Here is a 14,843-nt window from a genome sequence, read left to right as displayed (position 1 = left end):
CGAAAGAAGTCTGTATTTTTTTGTAAGGATCAAGTAGCACCAACGGTCGCAAAAACTAAACCCAATATGAAAATATCGGGTCGAAAGGTGTAGAACAAATATTCGTTGAGTACTAACCATGAACACGCACAATAAATAGTTAGCAGTGACAAATTAACATTAGTTTCTATCATTATTTATTGATTATAATCAATTTAGAAGGATTGAAGCATTGAAGATTGAATGTTTCTGAGTGCTGAAGTCCAGATTGCTCGATAGTGCTAGCTAACTAACTAAGCACAAATTAACTCTTAGGGAATGAGGGAAACGAGGAGGGCAAGGACAATAAAATACCTTTCCCTAAATCTACGTTTTCACTAACGCTTGTCTTGTACCGTTTCAAAAGCTTACCTTTTGGGGAGAGATCGCCTAAAGAACAGGCTTTATGTGAAAAGTTATACTGGAGTCGAGCTGCTGACGTTCCAAATAGATCTCGTCAGTTCACCCTTAAACGGTTCCTTTTTTTTGGGTTGGCTAAGGAACATAGTTTTACAGTAACATACATATAGTAACGAAGTTTTACTGTATTTTTATAGGTGGTACTAGATTGCACCCTATCTGACAGCTTCAGTAACTAAGCCCTGCAACATTTCACTACTCGAAGTGCTACAACCAGACAACAGAATGAACATAAAATGTAAAACGTACTCGAAAGCTTCTTGATAGAACACCTTATCGATTTTTCGAGAACAGCGCCAATCTTCTTTAGCCGATTTGGGGAGCCTTTGATGCTTCTCGCTGTACTTCTCTATGAAGTTCAGCTTGGCAATCGGCAGTGGTGCAGAGTCATCCATAAAACGAGTTAGTGTACCAATGAAGGGTAATTATAAAATAATGAGCTATTTTACCGGCCTCTTACCACCGTGGTCGTCGTCGATTGAGCGTTGTTTTCTTTTGTTGACGATACATTTTAGCCTAGATTAATTTTCAACAAGCTTTTACAGGAAAATAATGGACTCGGCCTGCAAACAGGGTGAGGTGGGTGAAATTGCCACCACTGAAGGACGATACTGTGTTGTAGTTCTGTTTGAGTTTTGGCTCGTCTTTTTTATGGTTTGGATCCTATGAATCGGCCTCTCATACTTTAGATACGGCCCATATGGTATATCCTAGCAGTACCGTTATAAAAACCTCTTCGATACATCGATTGACTGGCTCTTGTTGCCGACATACGAGAGCAAGAACATAATAAATAAACGATTCTATATTTATTTGCGTAAATGCTTATACGAACAGCACGCTTTGCCGTATATGCTGTTGCATATTACATTGTAGACCCTTATCCCTCACTGTACTACAGCGTCTCCATAAAGAAAAAAGGTTACACCCAAAACGTTTGGAGCGGGAGTCAAATTTGGGTCCGTTTAAGTGATAAAGTGGAAAGACCGGACTATATGTAGTTGGGCTGTTTTCGTGCCTTTAGAAACACACTAATGAAAGTAGCAGTTATCACCAGTTAATTGTGAGACCTAACTCTCAAAACGGAATGTACAGAACAAAGATACGATATATAAATACCGTAACGTTAAAGATTATCCAAAGACAATAAACGACTCTGCCACGATACGATTTTTCTTTTCACAGCTCTACCGACGCGTTTCGAGTCCACAGTTTCTCTTGATTGACGCCAAGGTGCGAAGCAAAAAACATTTTAACATCAGTTTCATGCCGTTAAACTGTCGGTAAGCCAGTAGTAAAGCTACGTGTTAGTAGCATTAACGGGCTTGCGTGGGGTCACAGTTGCGACGGATTGAATGAAGAACGATCACGTTTGTCTGCTGGTGGTGTTTTTGTTTAGTTGAAGTGGGATGAAGTGGCAGTTGATCTTAAAAAATAGAATCTACACTGAGATTTATAACGATGATCAGACCTTGAAAATTAGTTGCGTACATTATAACAGAGAAAGCGGACGAGCTTCTTTGGTTAAGTATACCAATTTATCTGGAAAGAAACATAAAGATCGTGACGATAAAATGATATGTCGGAGGCCTACAACACAAATGTCCTTTTTTTAAACCACAACTAGTTAATTCACGTTTTCGTATAGTTGAGTAGTATCGTCCTACCCTTACAACCATTTGTAGATATAAATATTAAAAGTAGACGTAAATATTGGAATTAAATTGTCCTAAGCTGGATCGTTTTTTTTTTTTAATAACGCCATGTTGTTGACCATATGCATGAAGCTCTCGAACTTCTTTATTCGGGCGCACAAGAAAGGTCACACAATAACCTTGAAATTTAGGCTCAATAGTACACAACAAAATTGATCTGTGACTCAGCTCTATAGGCAGTTCTGCTGATTTGTAGTCCTTCGTAAGCCACAGCGTAAGGAGATCAAACCACTAGACTTTAGTATTTGCTATAACATGGCATAATTACTTCAAATGATGCCAGAAGTTGATTGAGACAATGAACTATAAAGTTATTTCCGTAATATGTGGGCAGGGAAAAGTTAAATGGATTTGATTTTTATAAATAGGACTCGTATTTTTCTTTAAGTAAGTCAGTCAATCAATCACATTTTATTCATTAATTTTTGCTGATAGTAGTCAAAAACACACAAATTAACAACACAGTTTCTTAATACCAAAGTAAGTATATAGAACCATTTGAAATGGATTGTACGAATCTCGTTGAGTCTATAAAACTAATTCGAGATCCTAGAGATGATATTAGGGGGCAATAAGCGGCACGATATATATCACAATTTCCTCCGCATCTAAATCACCTACATTTATCGCCAGACTCATGGAAACCTGGTATTCTGCAAAGTCTGTGGTGAAATCCATGCATAGCAATGCCAGTGACAAGATACCTGTTAAATTGCTCCATCCTATTAACTCGAAGCATTCTTTCCGCTCCCGCTTCCTGAAATTCGTCTTAAAAGCTTCCGTCGGTAGTAGCTTAAAATAATAAGGTAAATCTTCGGACAACCGTGGTAAGAAATACGCTAGGCGGTTTTGGGTCGCTGTGTAGTACCAGTGTTTTTGAGGAGGATGGCTTTAACGCGATCTAATTCCTCGAGGTGTTTCAGTGTAAGATTTTCCTTCAGGAGGCGTATTTCATACGTCGCGATCAAAGCTGCTTTGAGGTCGAACAAGTTCAAAGCGGTTGCCAAATGATGTGCGCAGTGAAACTTTTGCCGGGTAACTTTGATCGAAAGGTAGCCTGAAGTGCAGAAGCCCGCTTACAGAGGCAAAAGATACTTTGTCGAAGTACAAGATGTCAGTGGCCGATATCCAGCTTTCCCTTTTAAACTTCGTGGTTTCCACCTTGATCAGGATACGGTAAGTTCCAAACCTGTGACTGCCGCGTGAAGCCGGGCTAGAGCTTGCTGCATTTGGAACACGTTTCACTCGTATATCACTAAGTCATCTGCATACAAGAGGACTTCGACTGATTTCCTTTGGCCATCTTATTTTATCAGGAAGGCTTTCAGCTCGATAGAAAATTGGAGTAGGCTTAAATTATCCTTCTGAATTAGGCCGGTTGCCTGCGTAGAGGGCGGGAATTCGGCCACTCCGTCCCAAATGGTTGTTTTAGAAGCTCAGCAAGAAGGTTGAGATGCCCATCTCATCCAGCGTAAGCATAATCTTGTGTCTAGGCGCCAAGTCGAGGGCTGCGATTAAGGTCAACGAGCACTGCGTATAGCGAATGAAGCGTGGCTAGTGTTCTCTCTTTAGGTCACCCATCAGGATATTACGCATCGTTCGTGTGAAGCGTTCTCTCCGAAACCCATGTTGCTCCGTTGAGAGGGCGCGTACATTCTCTTACTGCCCATTCATTCTCTTAATCAGCATGCCGGACAGCAGCTTATAGAAAATGCTTTTCTTGGCTATTGTCCGCCGTGACGACGGCGCAATTAGGCTGCTCTTTCCCTCAAGTACCATTAACAAAATAGCATTTCTCCACTGGGCTGAATGTGTGCGTGTACATAAACACCAAATGGTGCCGCTTAACATGGTATAAAGAAACGGCGCATTTGAGATGCTCGTTTGAGAAGACCTTCTTGTTAACCTTGCAGTAGTTATTGCGCTGCGAAATTTTGTTGAAATATGTAGCATTGTACCGAAGTCCCCTCTTTCGGCGCTGCGGTGGGAAGATTGATTGTTGATATATTTGCGACGAATGTAACCAGAAATACGCTAAAGTTTAAGGGTGAAAATATTACCCTTCAGACATTCAGAGCTCGCAACATACCGATTCGTAGATAGCGATGACAGTAGAAGTTGCACCTGCGCGAACGCCAAGCTCGGTTCCAACGCCTAGATGTAGACAAGCTCCTTAAACGCACCCCTGGAGTTTTCCCTGTATTTGACATGATAAATAGCGAAACCTATGCGCAGCGTCTGGTTAAAAATCTCCAATTTACAATGCAGTTTTTCCATCCTCTCTGGAAGCATACTCCGTAGTCCACCTGTACTTGCAGCATTTCCCAAAGGGCTTTAGACGGCCTTCAGGCTTATGGCTGAGGTACGACTGGGGACCTGTTTGATCATCGATACAGAGCGTCAGGACAGAAGTCACTTACTACGGCAGTTTAACTGCACATTCAATTAGCTTCTCGGCCCCCATAAACTGCTTCTCGGAGATGTTTGCGTAAAGGGATACGATATCACGCGCAGCGCTCTTTTCCCCGCAGCGTGGGAAAGGGGAATTTCACTACAATCTGATACCTTTGGAAGGGTGCCAGGATTGAGATCACAGAAGAACCTTATACGTAGTGCAGTCGGCTAGAGAAGAGTTGTTTCGCGAAGCTGCAATACGACGATCAAGTGCGTTGTCCTTTTCATAATTTCTGTCCTGTCACCGCCTAACGAGTAAGGCTTATTATTTTGCATCTTTTTTTTGTACTGTTATTGTCTGTCCGTAGTGTTTGGTATTTTATTAGCAGCTCTGTCCTGATAAGTACCTGTGACGATTAATTTTATATATTGAAATAGGTAGGTATGAACCTAAATCGAAACTATATATTTCCACTCCTTTCTGAGCACATTTGTACATAGTAAACGTATTTGAAGAGTAAGGTTTATTTGCTTAAATTTGAGGTACTTTTGTCTAACTAACCGATAATAGTAACTAATAAGTAAGCCATCACGATTATTTTCAACATCATTGTAAATATGTTTTTTTCAAATAATTCTAATTACTTTGCTTTAAAAGATCACTACGGTCTAAAAGTTTCACTAAAACCGATCTGGCAGATTGGGACGCTTTGAACTGCGCTGAAGAATTTGCTGTTTTTGGCCTTTTATTATAGTATAGGACTGCCAAGGGCAGCCAAAAAATTAAAATAGATATTTTTTTTCGAGAAGGCTCGGACCTGCAATCTGACGGCTTTTTCCCTTCTTTTCTTTTTGTCACCTTTCATTGCCTGCCAAATACTTTGTGTGCACGTTTGTCTTCCCGCTTTTCGTTTCCAGTTTATAAAATTGAAATTAATTAAATTACCAAACAAGGTTCCGTTCTGATATTTTAGGCCACTATAAGCGGACGTTGATTAATTATATGAACATGGCATTTGTAAAGGATTATTTATTTCAAGTGTATACAAGGCTTAACGTATTGTTTCTTTGACACGATTACAAATCTTACATTTTTTTTCCTTGTGAATCCTTATTTATTTAAGAGCACCATTGCAATTTAAATTATTGTGAGAGATCCAATATGGTACCGTTTTTGGGTGACCACTATTAGGTGCACGAATATGCCTTATTGAGCAATGTTAAATTTTATTTTCTAAAATAGGGTTAAGATCTCAATCAATCAAATAAGCGTTATCATCTGTAATATTTTTCCATTAATCAGGCAGCTCGTGGATTTCCTTGTAAAAAATTTCGCGGCTCCCTTTAATTAAACCAGTCAGAGATTTGATTTGTTGCCGCTAGATATTAATAATAAATAGGTGAATGGCTCTAGCACATTGTAGGGCGATACCAAGGCGAGTTGGATTTTAAAGCGATCCTGTTTTTACGAAGTGAATATTAAAATAGTCAACGTTTAGCCCATGACTTTGTTTGTTTGTTTGTTTGTCTGATAATTAAGTAGAGAATATTCAAGAGCGGATCTTCTTGGTGGACCGGCTCCACCTCCCAGAAGCCGTTTCATTGTAGGGGGTTATACATATTTTCAAATGATCTGCTCTACGAACCAGATAAAGACGCCTTTGTCAAGCTAACTACTTTGCTAATATTTCTAGCCAGCCTTCCACTGGGTTTTTCATAATAAATTAACCCGGATACATATATGAATATAGATATCATTCAGATTTAGACCCAGTCTGAGTGGCATCACGAGGGCACAGTGAGTTTTCAACTGGCGTAAAGGATTTAAAAAAAAAACAGAAGAGGATGATAGCATAACGCAGCAACCTGCCGGAAGTTCGAATCCATAATGAATCATCTACGAGTACAGTGATAAAATTAGCATAGGCAGAAGTTATTGTTTTGTACAATCTTTGATGGAGGTTAAGAAACGTTTCCTAGAGAGATTTTTACTCTTGTTTTTCGCTTTGCCATTTAATTTCGATATGGCAAACTTTGAAACCGTTAGACATAATGAAATAAAACAAAAGTACATTTCGTTAATATCTGATTGAAGTTTCAATCGTTGACGAAACCGATATTTGTTTTTCCTCTGTGAAGCAGAATTATAACGGAGAGAAAATGCGGGCGGTAGAGACGACGAGCGACCTCTTACAGCTGTTATTTATTATAACCGAAAATGGTTGTGTTTGTTTAACGTGCCCAATAGTGTCCGAATGATAAACTCAAATGGGGCCGATAGAAGATGTTTTCCTGTTACGATCAAGCCAATACCAGATAAAAAAAAAAAACTAACAGTAGCAAATAAGGTAACTAACAGGAACACCGAACAGCAGTATTTATAAACGAGGCCACACTTCTTTGCCAGTGTCAATCGTCTACTGTAGTTAATGATCCGGATTTCCAGCAATTGTTCTGCTATCGACAAAAATATAGCTAACGAAGTGATCGGTTTTTGACCGCCCATGTATTCTCATTGCTAATGTAAGTAAGTCTTTAGTAATATCTGAAGAGTTATTTTTTAAACACGTTTATTAAACAGGTACTCGATTGTGTTGGAAAAATGTTGCCTTCATTGGACTTAAAAATTAATCTCATATTTTGAAACACCCTATATACTTGTGCTTCATTGATACTGAATATATATCTATACGTTCCTTGCTACACTATCGAGAAATTGTAAAAGCATTAAACGTAGCTAGAAATCTCGAACAATTGTGTTTGATTCCAGTCATTGGAAAAGTTCATTTTTTTAATAAAACACATGACTAACATCTTTAATAACAAGTGGTAAAGCATTACCAATATATTTTTACCACTTCTGACCTTGCAAGCCTAGCTCAGGAATACAAGCCGGTTACCGATCATTTATGTGGAGAGATTTGTGCGAAATATCTGGTCAGGGAACGGGCTCAACCTGATTTTTTTTCTTCATCCACTTTTGCGCTCGCCGCTATATACACACGAATTTCCCAGCAACTTTAGGAGTGATGACGGCTTTCCTATCGACATTAGAACAGTAAAATAAGTCTTGGTGAGTCCTGTACGAAACGGGGATCATTCAAATGTAAGCGCTACTATTATTATGACGATGATTGTCGTGAAGGACATCCTCTTTCCGGATAGAAAATCACTGGTTACGCTCTGCCACTGCAAACAGCTTCAAGGTAGTAAGCTGCTTTACGCTGCCCCGAAATAGAGAGACCTGCTGAGAGGCAAGCAGGGTGATGACATATTATGTTCCCGTTTTAGTAAATAGTTACCTCCATTTTTATCATTCTTTCCTCTCCCAAAATGATACTAGGTGGTGTCTCTGTTAAAAATGGCTGTAGAGAAAATAAAGGGAAGGACTTTTCTGGTCGTGGTGCCGTATCAGCATCTGCAGCAAATGCAACAAAGAATGCTATTTTAGCATGAACAGGAATTGGTGCGTATGAGGCGATGAACGAAAGAAAAGCGACGATGAAACTCTGTCGCACAGGTCAACACGACTATCAGGAATGCCAGCGCGTCTCGTTTGTCGTACATATCGTTTGTCATCCACGAGAGTTGCATCTGCCCATTAGACTACGGCACTTTGACCTGCCGTAGGTTGATCGGTAGGTCGCGTCACCTGGTGTAAGTACTTAAGCTTTTTCAGCCGAAACTTGGGCTTGTCGCTATACTACTTGTCTGGCAATCAAGACCTAGCAGGGAAATTCAGACGGGAAGCTGCAGGTGAAGCAGCTACTGCAGGGAAAGGGAGAATATGGGCTAGTGCCTAGTAAAGAGTAGTCCAGGTTGTAAGAGGCGATGTAGTTGCTGTTTGTAGACATTTTTCCTTCGCTTTTGCGACAAAAACTTGCTCGGTATTCGTTCCTACTTGCCTAGTACTTCTACCCACACCACATAGAACCCTATCACAAGCAAGTTTAACCTTGTGTTACCTGACGTATAAGTACATTGGAAATTACGCGGTGCCCAAGATGTCGCGGCGGGCGCTGCTATTTTCGCCGCTCATGTGAGCTCTCCTTCTTACTGTCCATGTTACAGTTAAATTAAAGCCACTTTCTTCCACATCTAGCGACACTACTACCGGCAAGCGGCAATTCCAGCTTCTACTGCAGCTTCCAGTAGTGCCAACTACGTTCGGTGCTGCGATGGAATGAGGCGAACTAAAAGAGGAGGAAAGCATTATCTACCCTCTCTCACTGGGGTAAGAGGGCCCGGTGGAGGCGGTACAGAACTGCACCCCAGGCATTGGTGACGCGCTTGTGGAAAGGCAGCCGTTTTACAGCATCTATAAAGGCTCGAGGAGAGGGCAGGGCCAGAGAGGCTCCAACGACGAGGCCGGCATGGGCCGCCGCTCCTAGCTGTCCGAACAGGAAGGTCGTGGTCAGTCTTCCATAAGAAAGCACAACCACAGACATCAGATACACACACAAACACACACACACACACGCGTAAGCAGACAGACAAGCTACGCCAACAAACAACTACCCTAGCGGCAAGCGTGAAAGCAAGCCGGCATTTGAAGCCCTGCCGATTATCATTAACAGCCGAATCGAATCGAAAAACGACCATAACAAATTAGGTTCCCCCTAATCGCTCGTCATTTAACCTATTACAACATCGTCACAAAATCAAATTCCGCTGTTGTGACGGATGCCGGTCACATTTGTGCAACAGAATCACTGAAGAAGGTCTTCAACAAAACTTTGTTGAGTTGCAAACGTATCATTGTGGAGATATATGACGGTAACAGTAGTTGCAGTCATAACAGCAGCAGCAACAACAACCTTAAGTTTCCGTCGAACAGAACAGCGGGAAAAACGAAATTAAGTTGAATCGAGAAAAAAGTTACGAAAAAACAAGGAGGCTAACAACAGTAACAAAAACGATGAGCGCGAGATTTTGCAACAACGGACAGCCACCAGCAGAAGATTATGAAGAGCTAATGAAGAGAGCAACAGTAACCATACAATCAGAAGATCCGCGAAAATTCAATCAGAGGCTAGACAAGTTTCATACAAAAAAAGAAGTGAGAGGTTAGAACGAAAATGCAGGCGTATTTTCAAGGTAGCACTCGGCAAGGAACCAATAATCAGAAAAACCATAAAAGAAGCGAACCGAGACAACAGGAAGCCTGAAAAATCAATGATTTGTTGCATTTCATAGCTTTTGTGCACGGTAGGCACCCAACCGCTTGAAACGCTGTTGACATGTCGCGTGGAGTGCATTATTGTTTTGGGCCTTCTGAAGTCTTCGTCGTGATGTATTCGTGAATCGTGATAATCTATCCTAGTGCGTGCCTGCGTTTGTGTGTGTCTAATATAGAAAGAAGCAGAGAAAATAAATAAATAAGTGTTTTTAAGAAAGATACGTGTTATTTGTCGGAAGTGGATTTGTTCATCGTACTCGATTGGTCATCACCGAACAGCTTTCGTTATCGACGACCTCTATCCGCACGAAGGCAGACTCAGACTAAGTCAGCGAATTATCTAATTTTCGCAACGAGAATTGGCACCAGCAAATGTGCCACATACAGATGCTCACTACACCTATTTTTGGTGGTGAGCCTGTATATGTCCGTAGCTTACTTATTGTTCATCTAATTATCAAGGAGCAATAGCAACGAAGCGTTCCTATCGTGAAAGTCGTTTTATTGTTACAATCACTACCATTGGTTCAATTGAGGTCACTAATAACTTGTGTTTGTTTCTGAAGACATTAAAAGAAGAACAAGAAGATTACAGTTAAAAGTAATTCAGGCGGCGTCAGGAAAAAAATCGCTATTGTCGTTTTTGCTTGTGGCTGTGAAGACCAGAGGCGAGTCGCCGGTAACCTCGCTGTTTTGAAGCGTTTTTCTCTTTCCTCTTCCCTTTTCTACGTTTGTTATATAAACCGATATATATTCTGCCAGAGATCAGCAGCAATTAACACCACCGATGGAATTTGTGTCTCATTTATATGGACCGTTATTATCATTATTGATACTACCAACATCCCCAGTTTCTACTACTGCTACAACAACTTGTTACAACAGCAACCGCCAGGATAGAAGCCCAACCGACCCTGCTAATACTGCAAATACCACGGTTCTTGGGCCGCGAAGCAGGGCCCGAAGCGTCTTTTTGCCCCGCCGGCAGATTAGCTTCACCTCGAACGGCATCAGCAGCCGGCTTAGGACAAAGACGACCATTATCTTCACCCTCACAACTAGCAACAGCAAAAAGAGCAGCTACCGTTGGCACAAACCAGTTGTGGCCACCATGGTTACTGACCGCTACAACGCCTCCTGAGCAGCGCTCGTCGGGGCTGGATACGACGTAAGAAGGGGACCCGCTTGTGGCGCACGGCGATGTTTCCATATTTAGGTATGCACCAACACGAGAGCATTTGTTCCCGTTCCGTCCCGACCCTGCTTGTCTTGCCCTGTTATGTTCCTTACCGCGAATGCCAGTTATTCCCCTCCCCAGTCGTACCCGTTCATTCCCAAAGAGCACAGCACTATCTGAGATATCCTTCTTTTTCATGGTGGCACGGCACCCTTCGGTAGGCACACACGAACTCTTGTGTATACAAATGCAAAAGTAAGCACAGATACACACAAACACGCACAGTCTCCATGACCTTCTTCCACTCTTATCCATGAGCTTGCGCCTCTCCTACTTGTGGGTCGACTGGGGCGGCAAGGCCCACTTCAATACACGTTACTCCTATGCTAAACCCACGGCTCAGCCCCCTCAGCCCTGTAGCCATCTATGTTTACCTCTTTATAACTCAGCAGCAGTTGGTATAAAGCTGGCTGGCGGGCAATTTATATGTATGCTGGTGAGTCTATGAAGGTAAGATAATGTGTGCAAGTAAGCTACTACCTCATTCCTAGAGGCACCACCCATTGCTCTTGTAATAGCGGTATTTGCAGAGCCTACAGCGGCGCTGCGTGCCGATGAGTCTGAGTAGTGTGGAGAGCCAGAATCAGACGGCGGAGGAGGTGTTGCGGCCGCCACCGTGACTGCTGCTCCTGTTCCTGTTGGTGGTCCTGAGAAAGGCGGACCAAGTGGTGGTAACTACGAAAACAAGGCTTTGCGACGAGCGCAGGGATTTCTGGTTACGATAGAAAGTGTTTAGAAATGTAGCGCTAGAACGCAAGTGCGAAGAAGCGAGAGAAAGAGACATGGCGATAGAAAGCCACCCAGCGTAAAAGGCCGGCTAGGCGAGCCACTCAGTCGGCGTGGCAACGAACGAACCGGCCGTTAGCGAGCTCCTGCTTGCTTACCAGTCCGTGGCTCTTGAGCTAATTTTAGAGGGGAGATCAGCCAGCTGGGAGAATAGTTACGGAAGCGAGTGGCAAAATGAGGGGCTACAGGAGTTTGCGGGGTAAGCAAAGGGGTGTAGCTGGTGCATAGGACGACGATGGGATAGTCGTATGGGATCGTGAATCTGGGCTAGCTGTTCGCTGCTCGCTACACGTCGCCGACAAGCTGGCTACAGCTGACTAGCGGCAGCAGCAGCAGCCGAGAAGGGCATCTATTTGCTGTAGTCGTTAACCAGACGAGGAGAGACAAAGAAAGATGCAACTACGTCCCAACATACAATCGGTGGCAAACACGACGCCCGCAGCGCGTACGCAGCAAATTTGCCGTCCGCTACCGTCGCCGGCGACTATAACAATCACAGGAATAACGGCCGAGTGTAAAATATGTTTTAGTCGGCAGTAACGTGTTAATCGTCAGACAGCCATCCCACTTAATTATCAGGCGATCCAAGTTCTTGAAAAATATTAGAAAGTTTGTCTCAAAGTTAGCTATGAGCAAGCCAACCATATGCAGTACATGAAGTTTACCTACCGTAGTTATCTAGAGGAGCGCCCTATAACCCCAACAAAATTGCTCTGTGATGGTCCTACTGCAATAGTTTAATGAAATGAGTGTTCAAACCTGTAACAAATGTAATAAAGAACTAACTGCTCTAGGGTGCTCTAACTAGTCGCTATGATTTTTTTTTAAATACTGCGTTTTGTAATAATCCGATTATTCAAAGGTTGTCTATTGTCATCCTGGCCGCTAGGTTAGTTGAATTTTTTTCACGACAGTTTCTCCATAGAAGATCTAGTGATTACCTAGTGATTCATTAGGGCGCCTTAAAACCCCTAGAGTCTGCTAAACATTATGTACTTTAAAAATGCATCAAGCTTTTTTATGTTACTCCTAACAAGGCACCAATGCTACACGACTTGAAGCACTATATTACACTTTCTCACGATGTCTTCCTGTGACGCTTATTTAGTATATGGAGTAACGTAGGCGAAAAAGTAAAAAGCAGAAACGCCTGAGTAAATTTAGGCACAGAACTGATTGGAGGATAATAATGTTGTCAACAACGGAGTTCTGTGCATGGCGTTGGCAAACTAGAGAACAGAACTCTTTTTTCGATTGTTTCAGTTTTAAGGGCAGCCTGGACTTTTCTAGGATGGGCAGGAAAGGGAGAATAAAAACGGCTCGCTGCCTTACGGCTGGCTGCTTTTCTGTGGCTTCCCCCAATCCTCAAACCTATCCCACGAAAACGCCAAAGTTGTAATTACACAACAAGTTTCGAGGCCTGCTCTCTAACGTGCTGCCTACGTCTTTTACTTCCCTGGGAGGCGGATAGCACGTCCTCTCTCACCCGTAACATGTCCTTCGAAGGCCTGCGTACCATTATCACTACCACTCTGGCTGGCGTTCTGACAGGACAAAATCGCACACAGACCAACGGCCTGCAGCGAATCCCAGAACTGTTTCTGGGTAGGGACAATCTCCTTCTGTACCCACGTTGCCCCCTGCATTCTTGTTTAGCCAGAAACTTTTGGGGCGTTCAGACTGCTACTCCGACTGTCCCCAACCACGTCAGACGCTGGAGCTGTCGGATGTGTACTTTTCTTCCACGCTAGACGGCTCAGGTCGAATGAGTTTATCTGGATTGCGTTTGCAGTATTGCCGTTACCACATGACCACCATGAATGCAACCGAATCCAATCGTCGTCGGGTACGGCCGTTAAGCCTCAAATGTCCGTCTGAAATCATTGTACTTCCCCATTGTATTGGTCATTTGTTACAGTTTTGCGCTATACCAGGCAAGAAGATAATACTTCAAAAAGATGACTGAAAATTTTTCATAGCGAAAAATCTCTTGTGTAAACCACGCTATTCAGCACCATCTATGACGCATCCATTTCCTCTCTCTTTAATGTCCGAACAATGGCATTGTAAGTTTGTTAGCTGTCGTCTACATCGCTTACCATTGTTAATGCTGTTAGTAATGCTATGTGAGATGGATAAATTGCGCACTTTGCTCCATGGCTTTTGTCAGAAGCTTTATGCGTTTCTGCGTCGCACCTTTGAACATACTAGCGATCATCTGTAATGGTAGCGGTCACGGTGTAAATATATTTATGTATCGTACATAGCTGCTTGTCATCGCGAAATAGGTAGGAACTTTTTTTCTTTGCTTAATAAGAAGAGTGCGAGGTCATCTTATCCTCATTTGTCTCTATATTGCTTTCAAGGAAGATAACTTTCTCTTCTTCAAAGAACTCTTTTCTTTAACGGCTAATCTTATTATACGGTATATGTGGTCGTAAAACAGGTACGAAACTGCAGCAAGATTATTACTGAAAATGCGCACGTGTGTGTAGGGAAAATCGGGGAATACTGGCTTGAGGCTTAAGTTCTCTTTGAGTTTTTTTAATCTTACTCTTCGGTTTTTGCTCATCACCCCTATCACTCAACTTACTTCACCTTACTGGGATTTTTCTGGCGAGGCTGCCGTTTCCATTGCTAGTGACGTTCGCTGTGCTTGACGGCAGCGAGTTTCTAGCTAATAACTAACGCGAAACGGCCGGCCAGGGGTAACTCCGAGCTGCGGTCGACAGGGACTTGGCACTGCTCAGATACTTTGACGATGATACACGAACTCGGCAAAATCGTTCGAGCCGATGGGCAGAGGTAATAGCGACGAGAAGCGCCGAAGCTTTGTTTAGCAACGTTGAACGAACCCCCTTCTCTTCGTGAACATCAGCACAGCCACATCGATCCGTCCGACCCGCCCGAACTCGACCACTCAATCAATCCCTTTTTGAATATTTTCGCTATTCGGAGAAAGAAACAGGGCAGGCACAGAGTTGGTCCCGACGGTTTCGTTTATTTGAAGTTAACGTCGCCTTGTTGTAACGACATTTTGCGGTTTAACGATATGACAGAAAAAAGGGCCAAAGATACGTTATTGCAACGATGA

General features: G+C 42.7%; 1 protein-coding gene across 29 annotated transcripts in view; it reads left to right on the top strand.

Annotated features, from left to right (window-relative positions):
* mAChR-A (muscarinic Acetylcholine Receptor, A-type) overlaps positions 1 to 14,843 on the top strand; it is a 272,404-nt gene that overhangs the window by 20,086 nt on the left and 237,475 nt on the right. For 2 of the 29 annotated variants that reach the window (XM_022805455.2, XM_086986707.1), the window contains exon 1: positions 8,249 to 10,942. The exons of 26 other annotated variants lie outside the window; for them this stretch is intronic. The gene's annotated coding sequence lies outside the window, so the exon portion shown is untranslated. Of the gene's footprint in view, positions 1 to 8,248; positions 10,943 to 14,843 lie in introns of those variants that run through there. One more of the 29 variants, XM_086986708.1, reaches the window with a different exon arrangement.

The sequence above is a fragment of the Varroa destructor genome, unplaced genomic scaffold (genome assembly GCF_002443255.2).
Source record: "Varroa destructor unplaced genomic scaffold, Vdes_3.0 BEIS01000004.1, whole genome shotgun sequence".
Taxonomy (NCBI): domain Eukaryota; kingdom Metazoa; phylum Arthropoda; class Arachnida; order Mesostigmata; family Varroidae; genus Varroa; species Varroa destructor.
Note: the sequence above shows the minus strand (reverse complement) of the source record. Positions and strands in the feature narration are given on the sequence as shown.